The sequence below is a fragment of the Lissotriton vulgaris genome, chromosome 5 (assembly GCF_964263255.1).
Source record: "Lissotriton vulgaris chromosome 5, aLisVul1.2, whole genome shotgun sequence".
Classification (NCBI taxonomy): Eukaryota; Metazoa; Chordata; class Amphibia; order Caudata; family Salamandridae; genus Lissotriton; species Lissotriton vulgaris.
Genome location: NC_141693.1, coordinates 1,486,105,549 through 1,486,123,474, shown reverse-complemented (window position 1 = coordinate 1,486,123,474; position 17,926 = coordinate 1,486,105,549). Strand labels below are relative to the sequence as shown.

At 51.2% G+C, this 17,926-nt stretch overlaps 1 long non-coding RNA gene across 1 annotated transcript in view; it reads left to right on the top strand.

Annotated features, from left to right (window-relative positions):
* The first annotated feature begins 5,072 nt into the window (after positions 1–5,072).
* LOC147712802 (uncharacterized) overlaps positions 5,073–17,926 on the top strand; it is a 50,591-nt gene continuing 37,737 nt past the window's right edge. The window contains exon 1 of the long non-coding RNA XR_015295770.1: positions 5,073–5,186. This is a non-coding gene — a long non-coding RNA (uncharacterized LOC147712802). The remainder of the gene's footprint in view (positions 5,187–17,926) is intronic.

Sequence of the window (17,926 nt, the reverse complement as noted above, 5' to 3'; positions counted from 1 at the left end):
CCTAGATCCCCTCGGGACTCCGCCTGCCCGGGGGAGGAGAAGGGCTAGAGAGGGGCGGGGGGAAGCCCTCTGTATCTAAGGGGCCGCCCTCCTGATGGCCACTGCGTGGCCCCGGGCAGCCACAAACTCCCTGGAGCAACAGGGGGATTACAGAGAACATTTATATAACAGCAGGAACACCCTATCTTGAGGTGCTTTAGCAAGATCCAAATTGTGAGCATGGAGTCTGTGAGGACTCTGCGAGGACTAGTAGTTAGTGGGGCATTACTGTGTTGTGCATTCATGTACAGTTCATTTTTATATTTTTCTTGTTCTTATGACACACACAGTCTGAGCACCATGGAGGGAGTCGTTTTAGAGCAGAATTGCACCTGCTAAAACCAGAATATAGCCAAGGTGTGCAGGTTCCAAGACTGTAAGGAGTACATTTTACTACGATAAAGTACCTACGTTCAGCAGCTGCGAGGCGTCTAATGACTGGGAGCTCTTGACCGCTACTACAGAGCGCTGGGGTGTCTCTTGCGAACTCTGCATACCTCCTGTGCAGCCTGTAGTGTTCTGCTAAGACACAGTCTAGTTGTTGCAGCCCTGTATTACACTAATCACCCACCCACCACAGACGTCACTGGGTCAGGTGACGCTGCCAATAAAAGGGGCCGAGCGCACGTGCTCGTGGCCATAGTTGTACCCTATAACTGGTGTCCGGTGTCGTCCTTTACTCCACCATGTGGGCCTAGGGCCCCACCACCACATTGGCGACGAGGTCGGAGCCGTGCCCAGTGGCGTCACTAGGGCTGGTGTCACCCGGTGCGGGTAACTCATGGTGTCACCCCCTCACAACTTACCGGATGGACCATCTCAACCTCTGGCAGCACCATCTCAACCTCTGCCTGCACCATCTCACCCTCTGCCTGCACCATTTCACCCTCTGCCTGCACCATCTCACCCTCTGTCCGCACCATCTCCCCTCTGCCTGCACCATCTCTCCCTTTGTCTGCACCATCTCCCCTCTGCCTGCACCATCTCCCCTCTGCCTGCACCATCTCCCCTCTGCCTGCACCATCTCCCTCGTCTGCACCATCGATCCCTCTGCCTGCACCATCGATCCCTTTGTCCGCACCATCTCCCCTCTGCCTGCACCATCTCTCCCTTTGTCCGCACCATCTCCCCTCGCCTGCACCATCTCACCCTCTGCCTGCACCATTTCCCCTCTGCCTGCACCATTTCCCCTCTGCCTGCACCATCTCCCCTCGCATGCACCATCTCACCCTCTGCCTGCACAATCTCTCCCTTTGTCCGCACCATCTCCCCTCCGCCTGCACCATCTCACCCTCCGCCTGCACCATCTCACCCTCTGCCTGCACCATCTCACCCTCTGCCTGCACCATCTCACCCGCTGCCTGCACCATCTCCCCTCTGCCTGCACCATCTCCCCTCTGCCTGCACCATCTCTCCCTTTGTCCACACCAGCTCCCCTCCGCCTGCACCATCTCTACCTCTGCCTGCACCATCTCTCCCTCTGCATCCACCATCCCACCATCTGCCTGCACCATCTCACCCTCTGCCTGCACCATCTCCCCTCTGCCTGCACCATCGATCCCTTTGTCCGCACCATCTCCCCTCTGCCTGCACCATCTCTCCCTTTGTCCGCACCATCTCCCCTCGCCTGCACCATCTCACCCTCTGCCTGCACCATCTCCCCTCTGCCTGCACCATCTCCCCTCTGCCTGCACCATCTCACCCTCCGCCTGCACCATCTCATCCTCTGCCTGCACCATCTCACCCTCTGCCTGCACCATCTCCCCTCTGCCTGCACCATCTCTCCCTTTGTCCACACCATCTCCCCTCCGCCTGAGCCATCTCTACCTCTGCCTGCACCATCTCTCCCTCTGCATCCACCATCTCTCTCTCCGCCTGCTCCATCTCTCCCTCTGCCTGCACCATCTCCCCTCTGCCTGCACCATCTCCCCTCCACCTGCACCATTTCCCCTCTGCCTGCACCATCTCCCCTCTGCCTGCACCATCTCCCCCTCAACCTGCACCATCTCCCCTCCACCTGCACCATCTCCCCTCCGCCTGCACCATCTCCCCTCCGCCTGCACCATCTCCCCTCCGCCTGCACCACCTCCCCTCTCAACCAATAGACCTTTCAAAAACAGCCCTATAGGTACATTAGTCTATTCTTGATTTGCTATTTGATTTAATGCGCTTAGACACTCATATCTGCAACTGCATGGTTTATATTTGATGGGTTGAACAGGAAAAACTAAAGACATGCATGGTTTTGTAACCAATACTTTGTCCTTTACTTTGCATTTTGCTATTCCTGCATACTCATCCTTAGGCGGGAGGCTTGCTATCCAGCTCCCAACAGCAACTTCTCAGGGTGATATTCTCAATTTAAGGTAGTGGTTGCAGAAATACAGGTGGTACAGTGCCAGCCATCAAGCAGCTACAGCACGTAGAACAGCCTATAATAATAAGGACTCACCTTACCTTATTCTGTGCGTGCCCAACTCTGGCCTTGCGGAGCGTCTGCACAGGTCGCGCCCCAGCCTACTCAACAAACATGTGTAGGCCTCTGACGCAGCCGTGGACCCTCCCATTGTGGAGGGGTGGGGGGCATGTAGAGGCCCGAGCAGGTGCTGTGTGGAAAGTTTATCATGACCCCATCAAGTGCAGGCTTTCTAATCACAGTCACTGGAGCACTTCCTGTGTGCTTAGGATTCTAAAACGGGCCAATAATGTGACCTGCTAACTCGTGTTCTGCTCTGCTCCCAAAATAGGCCACGGATTTGATAACCTGGCATGCAATGACTAAAATGCACATCGTAAGTAACAAAGAAAGATCGGAGTTGGTTGCCTAATATTCCTCATGCTCACGGTTTATCTGCTCCTTTCCCTTGAGCTGCGACGTCACCAGCTTTGAAAGTTTTGTGACCATCCTGGGCAGGACTGCAGCAGTGGAGCATTTCAATGCTTTTTTCGAGTGGGTGCAGAGTCGTATTCAGTTCTCCTCCAGGTGGGTATAACGCTGGAAAGGCAGGCGGCAGCACCACTAACTGTCTTTGAATATAAGTGTGAACAGCAGGCACACTTAACCTCGTCATTCCTTGTTTCGCGCTCAATGGCTTTCTGCTCCAGGGAAATACGAGACCAGACAGAGCAGGAAGCACTTCCTCTTTCAATGACTTTCTGAGCAGCCCCGCCCGCGCCGAAGATTCGCAACTATGTTTGTTCCAGGCAGGCTGGGCGGGGCTGACAGTCTGACAGAGGGAACACAGAAAAATACACAACTGATCCGTAATCAGAACGAGTCCTCCAAGCCCGGCGCAGGCAGGAAGGATTAATTTCTCAAAGGGGGCCCCTTCAAGTGCTGAAGACTGGGGGCTGCAGGGGAGTTTGTTACGCCCCTGCACAGCGTAACAATAACCAGATGGTGTCACCCCCATGTGAGGGTGTCACCCGGTGCGGACCGCACCCCCCGCACCCCCCTAGTGACGCCACTGGCCGTGCCCTAGCGTGCAACGGCCGAAAATCAGGGGGAAAAGAAGGAGAGAATGCTGCAGTGTGAGGAGCAACCCCCCTGCAGCAAGTGATGAGTAGCAGAGGCCCGCGGGGCGTGCACTGAGCCCCGGGCCGAGAATACGGGGAGGTGACCGGGAGCCCACTCCGCACCTCCCGTGCCCAGCGTGTGTGCCCCCCCTGCCTGGGGTGAATAGAGAGCCGGACAGAGCCCACCTGCACCGGCCGCAGCTGTGCCGGAAAGAAGCGGACTAATACTGAGCCACCCGCGACGGAGTTAAGGGCCCGCAGGCCGGAGGTGAGCCGGAGAAATGCCTGGGGGGCCGCGCAAGGCAGAAGCGACTCCCCCTCACGTCTGTCTAAATGAGCGGAGCCTACCCGCTATAGTGCAGTCACAGCCCCGCAGCGTTAAACATAAAACAAGGCCAGCGGAGCCCACCCGCGGCCTGCCACAAGCGTCGGAAGAGACTTGGAAGTGAAGCGCCCGCAGCGTATGAAAGAGCTGCCAGGCGCTGTGCACTACAGTGGGCGAGAACACACACTGACAGCGGTGCCCACCCGCAGTTGCTGGGAGAGACTACCGTGCGTCTCACCCGCCCCAGGGAGGAACAGCAAGTGTGTCCCGAACGAAGGCAGGCAGCCTCGGGAGTAGCGCGACCCTCCCCCGCCCTCGGGGAAGGAAGCAAACTGCGGCGGCGGGGTGAAAACAAAAGCCACGAAGAAGCGCCCACCGCGTAAGGGAAGCTGCGGGGCGCCGCCGTTTGAAGAAAGCGGAACCCACCCATGCCGGCCGCAGCAGTGCGACCCCGCAGTGAAGAGTTCCCGCCACGCGGTGACCACCCGCGTGGCAGAGCAGGCTCATCGGCAGAAGGTGAGCCCGAGTGCTGGAAAAGGCTTCGGGGGTCCCGCAAGCCTGAAGCGACCCCCCCTATGGCTACAAACTGAAGCGTGTGGCCTGAGGCTGACGGGAGCCGCGCCAGCCCCCAGCTTGTGGAGAAAAGAGGCAACGTCCTGTGGCTCCCAGCTCCACGGAGGAGTGAGAGGAGCTGGAGCACAACTGACACCCCTCCCCGCGCGTGACTCACCAGCGTTGCGAAGAAGCCTCCGGTAGCGCACTACAAGCGCTGCGTGTCCCTCTACCTGCGGCCCAAAAGGAGCCTGAAGCTTCAGGACACCAACCCAGCAGGGTGACCGTGGTGCCACCTACGCCCACGCAACACCGAGCTCAGCACCGGTGTACCGTAGTTTCGATCTTCCCATCTGGCTGATCTTCCCCCTCGTTTCTGCGCATGCGTATCAGTAAGCGCATGCGCAGGATGCCCTTTTTTGTAAATCAAGGTATTTTTGATCTCCCCCCGTTCTGCCATTTTAGTGCGCATGCGTGTCATTTCACGCTTGCGCACGAAGTAATTTTTCATTCAGTTTGAAGCTCCCGCGGCAGCGTCACCACCATTACAAGTTGTGCTCCCCAGCTGCAGCCTTTTTTAGTGCGCATGCGCGTCATTTCACGCATGCGCAATAAGTCCTCGTTATTCCATTTGAAACTCCCGGGGCAGTGATAGTGGCAGTTAACCAGTTTGTGACCGCGGCGCGTTGCTGGACCAGGAACGGACTTTCATCCCTTGAGAAGCCCAGCTAGAGGACAGGCGAGGCTGGTTCAGGTACTGCGCGTTGTGTAATTTGTCGGTCATTAAGAGGCTTTGTTATAAACTCATCTAACTGTGCTCACCACTTGCTGCTCAGTGGGCCGCGTAGCTGAAGGGCTCTGGGGCTAGGCAGGCAGCCCAGAAGCGGGCAAGCCCCTCTGAGTTTATTTATTTAATGCATTCTTTAAAGCGCGGACTTTACCCGAAGGTGTCAGAGTGCTGTACAATAGAACCAGAGTGTGTGATGGCACTCCCCTCGGCCCGGAGAGCACACATGGCAACCTCATGGAAGGCGTCTCCTAGGGCCTCCGTGGCCGCCACAGTGCTCTGCGTGGTTGCCGCCGTCGGGAAAGCATGTGAGGTCTAAGTGAGCAGGAGAGAGGGGCTCGTCGATGTCTGCATGTCGCCTTTGTAGTTTTGCAAGTATCATGTGGGTGAACCAAATGATCGCAGTACCCAGGTGTCCTGTTTAATCCCTGCTATGCTCAGCTGCGGGGTCTTTTTATTCACAAATTTTACGTAGCTCTGGCCATAACGCGGCCTGGTGCGAACAGGTCAAACTGATGTACCCCCTAGTGTTCCTTAGTACAGCCAGCCATCACGCCCACGACGCGCTAATGCTAATCATCAACTTCCCTTGGCCTTCAAATGGATATATCACTATTTCACCCCCTCCGTTTTATTTTAAAAATGCGCCCTAGAAAGTCAGTACTAACTAAGGCCTGTAGATAACTCAGCCCTCCCTGGCCGTTCGAGGACGGGTGGGCAGAGAAGGACAAGGACTTGACTGTCTTTTCCTTCTTACCCAAATCAGACAAGCACATTCTCCACTTATGCGCTGCCGCTGCACTCCACCCCCCATTCCCCCATTCCCTCTTTGTCTCGCTCCTCACTTAGTGAAAACACAGACGACTCTTACCCTCTATTTTCTCCATTCCTTCATTTTTCCCCCTGTGAAATGGATAAACAAAGCAACATTTTTGCTGGAAATTTCTTTCTAACATTTTTGAATTCCAAAATTCAGCCTCGAGATGGAGGGAAAAAAAGGTTCGAAATATAAATAATTAAATGAAACAAGCCAGAGTGATCGCAAAGTGGCCTGATTGGGTTTTATTTACAACCGAACACATTAGAGCCACTTTACAGAGTTTGCCAGTTACGCGCTACTGTTGTTGTTTTCTGCTCTTTTTGTTTGAAAAGTATTGTTTTCCCCGGGTGGGGAAGTGCACTATTCATGTAGGTACTCAATACTCTGTGATGCGTGGAGTGTTAAACTTTTAATAAGATATGTGTCTACTTTTTGGCTTACTTTAGTTTATAAAATGTATACCGTTGCTCTGTTTTCAGGAATGTGGTCTTTATAAACCATACTGCTGTCATGTACTTAACTTATCAGGCAAAAATTCTTATTGATTTCTGAAAAATCTAAAAGAGTAAAGTTTACCATGTTGTTCCTGCTTATATTTGACACGCTTTACGAAATCTTGCATTCACTAAGTGTTTGCTTTTTCTAGGATGTTACTTTTTTTTCAGGCTGCATATTACTTACTCTTTTCTAGTGCATAATTTGAATTGAGTCTCAACCAGGTGTTTATAGCGGGGGCCAATTGGGTTGTAGCTGAAAGCACTGCAAGTTTCTCTCAGCGGGGCATTATGGTGTTCAGTAAGAGAGAGAGAGAGGATGTGGCACTACGGCCAGAGCTGTTCAATTTGGAACTGAGGAACCATGGTTAAGCCTTAATGACCAGACAATTCTCTGGAGGGAGCACATTTCCATATTGGAATTTAGATGGCTTCACTGGACCTTTGAAGCCCTGCTCTCCTAGCACTAGCAGGTGGACCCTAGCAGTGGAAGTGTGGGTTAAGCTTGAAGGCCTGTCCACTACAATCCATACTGAAGTTCATCTCCAGCCTTGTGGGTAATCTCACGAAGCAGCACTCCCTAGAGCAACATTGACTGTCACTGAGGTCACAGGACCATTGAGGCCAGTCCGCCTCACCCATTGGTATTGTCATTGTTTCAGCAGTAGCAGGGCAACTCGCCAGGGATTGGCAATGCAGGATTTGCACACACACCAAACTAAATTTTCAAGCTTCACGTTTCAGACACGGGCATTCTTAACTAATTGGTTAAGCAGAGAAGCTTGGAAGAAATTATAGGTTTTCTGATTTTACATTGCTCATTCATCCTCTGGATGAGCATCGTGTGACCTCTCGTAGTTTCCATCAAAGGTTAATGTTAATAATGTGTTTAATTTGTGGTGCTTTAGTTTAGTGTGGGCGACAACCAGGAGCCACATGAAAGCTTGGATTCTTTTTTCTCAAGGGGCCCTCATGCGGCACCAGAGCTAGGCATCTGGCCCAAGCCTCTATTGGCCTGCACACTTTTGAGTTTAATCTCATATCACTTGCACTCAGCTGGAATGTGGATACTGCCAAAGGTAGTTGGCTTTGCTACTTGTGATGAAATTGGAAAAAGTAGGTCAGGAAACCAGATTTTATAGGCAACACTCACCTGCAACAATCTGGTGTGTACTGGCTGCAGTAAAACTGCAGATACTGGTCCTACTACTGTGGGACTGATCACATAAACCTCCCCCTTTGTAGTTATGTGGTGTTCGATATGATTAATTGCTTCACTAATTTCTTGGTACTTGCAATGTTTGTAGATTGTCCGTCATTTTAAGCCACCTTTGTCATTGCTCTAAATTCTCCACTTTTCCTTTAGATAGTTTAGGACTCCCAGCCATTGCCACCCTTCTTTGTTTATTTATTATTTGTTCCGTGCCTGACAAATGGGATATTTGGATGCTGTTGCCATGTTTAGTGCTCCTGTACCCAGGGGGTTGGGACACAGTTCGGGACCATGGCCTGCTGGTACAGATGGTGCATGCATTGTTTTAAGTGGAGAACTCTGGAGAAGGGCGCCTGGTGAATAGAGGCCTGCGGGAGGAGGGATATGACTTTTCCGCCATTGGAATGTTTTTCATTTTTATTTTTTTTCATAGGCTGTTCACTGCTCTAGTATTTCAGTTGCACACAGAATATTTTGAGCGGTTGAATTGCATCAATGCACTTGTCTTTCTGTCTGTGCGTTATAAAGCGTTGGAATATGTCCATTATTGTTTCCTGAGGCAAGCATGTATTCCTGAATCAGGCTGCATGATCCAGTGTGTAATAATTGTATAGCTCTTCAATCCCCGGTGGCACAGCTTCCAGGATAATGTGCTTCATGGCAAACATGTAAAGTCCCAAATCGAGACCTATTGGCTATGCTGATGCTTGTTCAGCTCTTTGTGGAGTTCACTGTAGTGATCACCCACCTGATGGTCTTTGGGGCAAATCTGTATCGAGGATCCACACTTTTGGGTTCCAAGTACTGCACCAGTCAACACATTGTTCCCAGCAACAGACATATATATAGTTTAGTTATTGTTGAGGGATGCCTCGCAGCCAAGAGTATGTCCATCACCTCTGGAGTAAGATCAAACATGTTCAGCTGTCGCCGCTCATTCTCCATGCATGGATTTTTCGACTGCCTGGCCTGAGAACCCAGCTCTGCTACTGCAATAGCAGGTCCTCCCGTTGACATAGCCTCATCGGAGTACAGATACTCCAGCATTACCTTCTGTGCCCAATTTGGGTCCTCTTGGAAAATTTGATCCAGTTGGTCCTAATATTCTTGAGAACGTGAGACAGGAGTGGTATCCACAAGAAGGCATACAGGAGTCCCACAATCCACCTAAGGCGGAGCGCATGTCTGAGTGACAGATGCCTTTGAAACACCAGTCTGCAGAAGTGCTGACATTGCTTGTACTTGACGGTGGCAAACGGAGCGAAGGCTATCCCCATTTGTGGAAGAGAACCTGACCTGGCTCCATGTGTTATTGCCACTCTTGATCCTCCTAGGCTCTGACTGCTGAATTAATCCGCCTAGACCTCTGAACTTCTGGTCAGAATACTGCTCTTCCCCTCAGGCAGCTCCACCGTTAACTACCTACCCCATCGCTGCAAGAATGGTGTTCGAGGCTTCTGTGCCTTCTGCTCGTCTCCCCTTCTGTGCCTAATTCTTTCCTCCTTATGTCTGCCCTTTAAGTTTTCATTTTTTGCTTCCCATTTCCTTGCCTTTTCCTGTTTTTTTTTTTTTTTTTTTTTTTTTTTCCCCTGTTCCTTTCATATTTCTCGCCTCTTACCCATGTTTTTCTCCACTGCGGCTCCTCCAGCATGGTCCCGCCCTCTCCCTGCTAACCGCTACTTAATAATAATTTGTGGCATATATGTGCGTCCCAACCGCGACCATCACCAGGGACCCTGGACCTCCGGCCGCCAGTGCAGCATCTACTCTGCCCTATAAGCACTCAACACAGGCCAGGACAACTGCAAGGGTTCTTAATCTATTCACACCCACGGACCTTTTATCTGCTGCCACTGTCGCCATGCCGAGACCCATGACCCACCTCAACTCACTGCCACAATTTCACTGCACCCCAAACCCTGCAATGTATCCTCCTCAGTGTCCGTTCCCTCCACATACACATGGAGGAAATCTGGGACCTCCTCGACCGCACCTCCTACGATGTCGCCCTCCTCACAGAAACCTTGATAAACGACTCCTGGAACTGGTGTTGCAATCGCCACCCCCAAAGGCTACAACATCACTCGGAAGGACCCCCCCAGAGGAGGCATCACCATCGCTCACAAATCCAACATCCGAGGGAGCACCCACACAGACAGGCCCACAGACCTGATGGAACACCTTCACTTCAACATGCAGACCAACCCGACTACCACCCTTCGAGGCACCCTCATCTATAGACCCCACGCACCTTTTTCCAACTCAATCACCAACATCATCCCGCAAGCCATCACCTCCACGTATTACTCCTTGCTTGGAGAACTCCACTCCCACCTCAACAACCTCCAAGACCCCAACTCCTCCTACCCCCTCAACATTGGACTCCCAACACATCCTACCACAACCCACACATTCAAACCCAACATCAACCGCAAACGTCCACACCAGCTCCAACGCAGGAGTTGGAACACCAGTGACCAGCTCACTGCCTCCCTCAGAAGTTCCACTCTCACCTACACGGATGACGACCCAGCCAACGCTGCCTGAACCCTGCACAGTTGGCTCACCGACTGCGCCAACATCACCCACCCCTTCAAGAAAACTATCAACCCACAAGCCAAGAGAGCTAGCTGGTTCTCCGCCGAACTCCGAGAATTGAGAGTAACTTGCAGACGGCTCAAAAAGAGATGGAAGAACTCCAAAACCACAGAAAAATTTGACAACTTCAAAGCAGCCACTGCTGTTCGCCACAAGCTCATCAGATACACAAGGAAGAAAGCACTCCAGGACAGACTCTCCACCCACGCAAGGAACTCTCCGGCATCATCGGAGTTTGCCCAACCCAACAGAGACAACCAATATTATCCCCGCCCCTCACCTGTACCTCTGCAGCAGACTCAGCACCTTTTTCCACCGCAAGATCAAGACCATCTACACACAGAACCTATAATCACCATTCCCTACTCGACGCAGCCATCACTCAACAGCTGTACTGCCCTCTCCATCAATGACACCCTGAAGGCTATGAAGTCAGCCAACTCCGGGGCTCCCACAGACCCTTGACCGTACCACATCTATCACAGAGCTTCCAACATCATCGCCCAGAGCTTCAATGAATCATCAACGTATCCTTCAAGACCGCCTCCTTCCCCTATGACTGGAAACACGCCGAGATCAACCCTCTCCTGAAACAACCCTTGGCAGAGCCCCACCAACCTCAAAAACGTCAGACCGTTCTCTTTACTCCCTTACCCGGCGAAAGCCATCAAATAGCGTAAACAGGCAGCTTGCCTCCTTCATAGAAGAAAACATCTCCAACTCCTCCCAATTTGGTTTCAGGAAAAACGACCGCACTGAAACCACCCTTCTTGCCGTGACAGATGACATCCGCTCCCTCCTCGACAGAGGAGAGACTGTGGCCCTCATCCTCCTGGACCTCTCCGCAGCCTTTGACACTGTATCTCACCGCACCCTGGCCCACAGACTAAAAGACGCAGGAATTCGGAACAAGGTCCTTGACTGGATCTGCTTATTCCTATCCTGCAGAACGCAGCAGTTCACACTCCCACTATTCCTCTTGGATCTCACACTGACTGCCTGCGGAGTTCCCCAAGGATCCTCCATCAACCCCGCCCTGTTTAACGTCTGCATGGCCTGCTTGCACCCATTTTCAGATCCCACAAACTCAACATTGTATCCTATGCAGACGACACCTAACTCATCCTCTCACTATCCAACGAACCCAATATCTCTAAACCACTTCCAAGAATGAATGGCAGCTGTCGCCAGGTTGATGAGCAGCTGCCTACAACTCAATGGACAAAACTGAAGTGCTAATCATGGACCCATACACCTGGAATGACACATGGTGGCCTCCTGCTCTTGGGACCCCCAAACTCCCACCCCAGACCACGTACGCAATCTCAGAATCATCCTGGACTTTGAACTCAAAATTAACTGCCAAATCAATGCCGTCTCCTCTTCCTGTTCCCACACCCTACGTCTACTATGAAAGTCTTTCAACTGGATTCCTCTCTAGCACGGGGAACAGTCACCCATGCCCTCACAAACAGCAGACACGACTACAGCAACACACTCTACGGCTTGATCAACGAAAACCTCACCCACAAACTTGAACGTCCACAACACCTCCACCAGACTAGTCCAAAACCTACCTCGAGACTGCCACGTCACCCAACACCTGCGGACACTATATTGTCTCCCCGTTGAGAAAAGAATCTCGTTCATGCTTCTCACCCACATAAGCCTCCAACTCCAGGTCTACCTACCTGAACCACCGACTCTTGTTCCACGTACCCCAAAGATTGCTCAGCTTCCCCTTGATACAGTGTCACGCATCAAGAAGAACAGAAGACATTTCCTTCCTCGCTGCCAGGGCATGGAACATCCTCCTTCAACAGACACAAACACTCTCTATGGTTCAAGAACGAGTTCATGACCTGGCTCTTCAAATTAGGCCCCCACCCAAAATCGCCTTGATACCCTTCCAGTGAGTAGTTGCGCTTTACTAGCTCTGATTTATTTATTGGCCCTTCACTTTTTCCGTTGAGTAGTTGCGCTTTACTAGCTCTGATTTATTTATTGGCCCTTCACTTTTTTAGGTTGATGTGGGGCTGTAACTCTTCCAGAGGCCACTTATCTCCACCTCTCACAGGTGGGCACCCCTAACCCATAAGCAACGCATTCCTCACTGTCAGGTCTGTATAGGGATGAGAAGAAGGCTCTTGCAGTGCCTTCCAAAATATCAATTTAGTATGAGATGTCCCCTTGATGTTGGGCCCACAAAGACTTCAGATCTTTTTCCATAGCCCCCATTTGCCACTTGATGTTTTGGAGGCCATCATTTCTAGCAGCCTTAGAGTTGGTCTCAATCCAGTACCCAGGTTTCACATTGAAGGATGCTGCTTTGAGCTTTAAACATGTATTTAAGCTTTAATGTTTACTAAAACTTGCGGTTGAAGTGTCTATTATATTTACCTTTGGACATCAGGTTTACCCTCCTCCCAGTAAACACTTAGTGTTCTGCTTTGTGAAGTTTGAGTGTGGCAGGCAGAAGCCACGCTAAGCAGGTGAAGTATTTTCAGAATTTACATAACCACATTTCTTGCTGCTTTGTGTCCACAGTGAGTTTGGCAAATGTCGTGTTTTGGTATTTCTCTTCGCATTTCTTTAACATGTGACAGATTTTGCTCTCCTTTGATTTCTCTCTCCCCCCCCCGTTATATATTAACGGTTGTACCTTTTTTAGAGTTGAGCGTGACGGGCAGAATCCACATGACAGATGATGTATCTTTAAAAATCATCCACCTTGATTTCTTAAACATGGTTATTCAACTTCTTACGTCACATTTTCTCTTGTCCATTATACATTGAGTCGATGATTAGTCTCTTGCCTGTTTTACATTGTGTTGCTGCTTTGTTTCTTATAGTGTGAGGTCCGAGAGTGGCATGCAGAGGGCAGCTGTTGGAATGGCACTGTGGACCATGAGTACTATGTAGCCCATTGTACCAAATAAAGTCTATTGCTATCCAACCAGTGCATGGTGACCTACTTCTATTGCTTGCCTTAAGGCCTAGGTTACTTCTCTATAACCCCTCCCCCCCCCCCCCCCCCCCTCCTCCTCATTCGATTTCTCTGAATTCCATGTATGCCAAATAATGTTCACTATTCAATCACTATCACACATTGTTGGCATTCTCACCATTTTTTACTTTTGTGTCACATCTGCTTAAGTTTGATTATTAGTTTTAGGATCCAAGGACAACTAGGCGAGAGACAGGTGATCTTTTATTCATGTAGAAGCAACAACAGAATTGTTGATGGAGTAAGTTTTAAATCCCTGGTAGCCTGCAGTCAAATTGGTTTCCTAGAAGGGTCTTGTGCTATTACATTTACATTTCGATGTTATTTGTTATTGTCTGACCGACTTTTCCCCAGACTTGCGTCCTGCCAGTATACCGTATGATTTCCCTTTAGGTCAGGGCATCTATAGCTTTGGGGAAAAAAACTTTAATTTTTTTTCTTTTTAAGCTGCAGAATTGTTGTAGACACAGCAATATAATTTCCTGCTAACCCAGTCATTGACAGGGAAGGACCGAATACAATATGGCTGCTGCCTTCACACCAGTGAACGAAGCAGCTGCACAATGGCTGCTGCACCCTTTGATTTCCCCCCTGGCGTTGCGTGAGGATAGAGCTTGAGACCGAGATTGAGGTGAGACTCTGATTTGAGCACCTTGTTAACCCTCTGTCGGCTGGCATTTCCGGCACCAAGACTGCAAAACTTCTACCCGGGTTCGCGCTGATGGCTGTTTTGAATGGTTGCCACATGTATGCCGCTTGCGGCGATCTACCTGCGACTGCCTCCCAATGCGGTGTCCTTTTTAGTTGCTTGCGGTGGCACTTTTATCGTGGTGTGATGAACCCTCTTTCATGCCTCTTTTGAAGGGAGGCTGTCTGGCGGCAGAGACCTAGCCCCCCCCCCCCCCCCCCCCCCCCCCCCCCCACACCACCACCTGCTTGGGCATGCATGAGTAAAGTGCCATCCAGACCAGCACTAGAACCACGTCTCGTGGCACCCTCCTGGACTCCAGACTTCATTCGCCACCATCACTGACCTCATTGCACCCCACGGCATCTCCTCCACGGACTACATACTCTTCACAGACCTGATCTTTCACTTCGACAACACAAGCGGCCCCTCACCCCTCCCAATCCACTATTCTCCTGGAAAACCTTGCCAACATCGAACTGAAACAGCTTGTCACCACACCTACCCACTAGGCATGACACAGCCTCAACCCCCATCTTGACAGGTGGGAACAACATCTGTTTCGACCACACCACACAACCCCCATGGATGGACCACCGCTGTGTACACTTCCTTATCAATAAACCCAAGACGCCCACGATGAAACTGGAGCATGGTCACAGAGGAGCAGCTCAACTGCACCCTCACCCGCAATGCCAGACTCGCCTGCAGAAGTCTCGAGAAAAACTGGAGAAACAGCAAATCTGCGGAAGACTACCACCTTCAAGAACGCCATGACGGAATACCATCAACACATCACATCCGCCAAGAGGACCTTCATCCAGAACGAGATCCTCGCCAACTACAGCAACTCCCTTCATCAGTGAAACCACGGACATCACCACCTCCCAGGACCTCTGCAACATGCTTGGCTCCTACTTTCATCTGAAAATCAAGGGACTCTACGAAAACTTCAACGACCGGATGCCTGACTCCGAAACCACCCCCTCCTTCAGCAGCGCCAGCCAGCCCACCATCTCCTCCTGGACCCCTGTCACCACCAAAGACACCGCATCAAACCTTAAAAAGCATTCACTCCGTAGCCCCCACAGACCCCCGGACCCCCGCGCATCTTCCACAGTCACCATCGCTCCCGAACTACGACACACCATCCAAGCCACCTTCAAAACCAGCATCTTCCCTGAGGACTGGAAAAGCTCAGAAATCAGACCCCTATTAAACACTCAGCAGACCCCACGGACCTCAAGAACTAAGACAACTCTCACTCCTCCCTTTTACGGCTAAGGGTCACTGAGAAGACCGGTAATGTCCAACTAACAAAATTAATTGCACAGAACCAATTCTCCCCCCCCCCCCCCCCCCCCTCCTCAATCCGGATTCCACAGCAACAACAGCATCAAGACCGCTCTTCCTCGCATCCACAGACGACATCCACACTCTCTGCTCGACCAAGAACCCACTGAAGCCTTGATCCCTACTCGACCTCTCAGCAGCCTTCAACACTGTTTCCCACCACACACTCACCGCCAGACTCCACAACAACGGCATACAGGAAATGGCCCTCAACAGCTCCGCTCCTTCCTCACTGGCAGAACCCAAACAATCAGACTACAACCCTTCCTCTCCGAATCCACTGCAGAGTACCCCAAGGATCGTCACGAAGCCCCCTTGCTCTTCAACATCTACATGGCCCCCCTTTCTGCCATCATTGGACAGCACGGACTCCGCATAGTATCCTACGCCACTGATGCCCAGCTCATCCTCTCCCTTCACCAGCAGACTCCACTTTCAGGAAGGAATGAAGGACGGTGCATCCCGGATGAGCAGCAGCTGCCTGAAGCTCAACTCCGTGAAGACATAGGTCCTCTGACTCTTCCCACCCCCCTTGGCTTGGTACAGCATCTAGTGGCTGACTGCCTTCGGCTGCTCCCAACCCCCACTGACCACGTCCGGAACCTCAGCATCGTACTCTACCCCTCCCTCTCCAAGACCCAACAGGTCCACGCTGTCGCCTCCACCTGTTTCAACAGCTCTGCATCCTACGAAAGGACCTTCAAATGACTCTTTCCCCTGACCCCACCCCCCGAATCAAGAGACTGTCACCCAAGCTCTCATAACCATCAGACTTGCCTAAGGAAAAGCCCTCCCCCTCATGCACTATCAACAAGTCTCTGACCACACAGAACACCGGAAACCAGACTTGTCCTCGCCGTCCCTCGACATGGACACATCACCTAACACCTGCTTGAGCTCCACTGGCTCCGCGTTGAGAAGAGACTAACTTCCAAGATAGTCACCCATGGCAAACAAATGCCTTCAACACCGGACCCCAATATCTCAACGACAGAATCTCCTTCCATGTAGCCAAGAGGAACCGCCGTCCTTGCCCTCGCCGAACCCCTGTGCATCTGCAGAGCAAGAATGGTAAGGAGAGCCTTCTATATCACAGCCAAGACCTGGAACGAGCTCCTGATCGACATCAGACATGCCACACCCTGCACATCTTCAGGAAGAACGTCAAGACCTGGCTCTTTGACTGACTGGAGCTGCCCCGTGCCTTGAAACCCTCATGGGTGAATAATGCACTTAAAGAATCCCTTATTGATTGCCATATAGCAATATCACCAGGTGTATGCAGCCTCGCAGTTGAGCACTGGGCATGGAGCCCAAGTAGCCTTTTGGCACTTTGGCAAGGCTCGCATTATGGTTCTACTGGTGGATGGCTACTATTGACAGCCAAGAAGTCATATGCCTATACCTGGCATGACTTGTTTGGGTGCCTCACTCTCTCCTCTGCTTGTTTGCTATACTACTATCTCTCAAGTGTGCTGTTTTCTCTCTTGCCTGTTCTATTAGATCTCCTCCTAGTGTGCTGTGTTCTCCATACTGACCCGACGATGATACTGTTGTCGACTTTTCATTATGAGGTGGTCTCTCCACTCCGTATAGTTAGACTGATTGTTAAAAATCTGCTACATTGTGTTCCCTCATTGTGCTTTCTCTTCCCCCCCCCCCCCGTCCACACCCTCATCCACTCCCGAATTAGCCTCAAACAACTTGTCACTTACCCTACCTACAACGCTCGACCCCATTTTCACATCTAAAAGACCTAGTCAAGCTCAACCTGGTCTAACAGCTCACCTGGGCCAACCACTACCGCATCCACTTCACCACCTCAAGACTTACCAACACTGGCACCATGCCCCCAACTCCATGCGCAGAAAGTGTAAAAATATATCCGAAAAACAGTGGGACAATATCCAAAGCTCACCTCCCAGATCCAGAAACGGCTGCGAAGAACTACTCCCAGTGGATCATAGAATGAGTTGACCTAATTACCACTGCCAAGCCAGCCAGATCCACATGACTTTTCAGAAGAGCCAGCTGGTTCATTGCGGAGTTGAAATCCACCTAATGCAACTGCAGGCAAGTTGAAAGGAAGTGGCACACTAGCAAAGAGACAGGCAACCATAGCAGCTTCAAGACATCTCTAAATCATTTCCACCCCACCCAGAAAGAAAAAACGCACGCTTAAGCAGACCGCATAGAAGCCAGCACAAACCGCAGCAAGGAGATCTCCAACCCTGCAGCCACTAAGAACCACACCATCCCCTCCCTAGAAATGTGACACCCTGACTAACTACTTCCATTACCAGATCTGTCAACTATGAACACTTCAAAACCGTAACCCCACATCGCCGACCGCATCAGCCTGCTCACATCCGTAAACTGCACCCTCAACACCTGATCACCAATTGGGACCCTCACAAGTTAAGCCACAATCTCCATTATGAACTCTGTGTCCTCAGGTTCACACACAGACCACTGTCACCACCCCACCTGCAACCTCGGGAGCAGGACTATTGATGATGAGCTCAAAGTCTGAA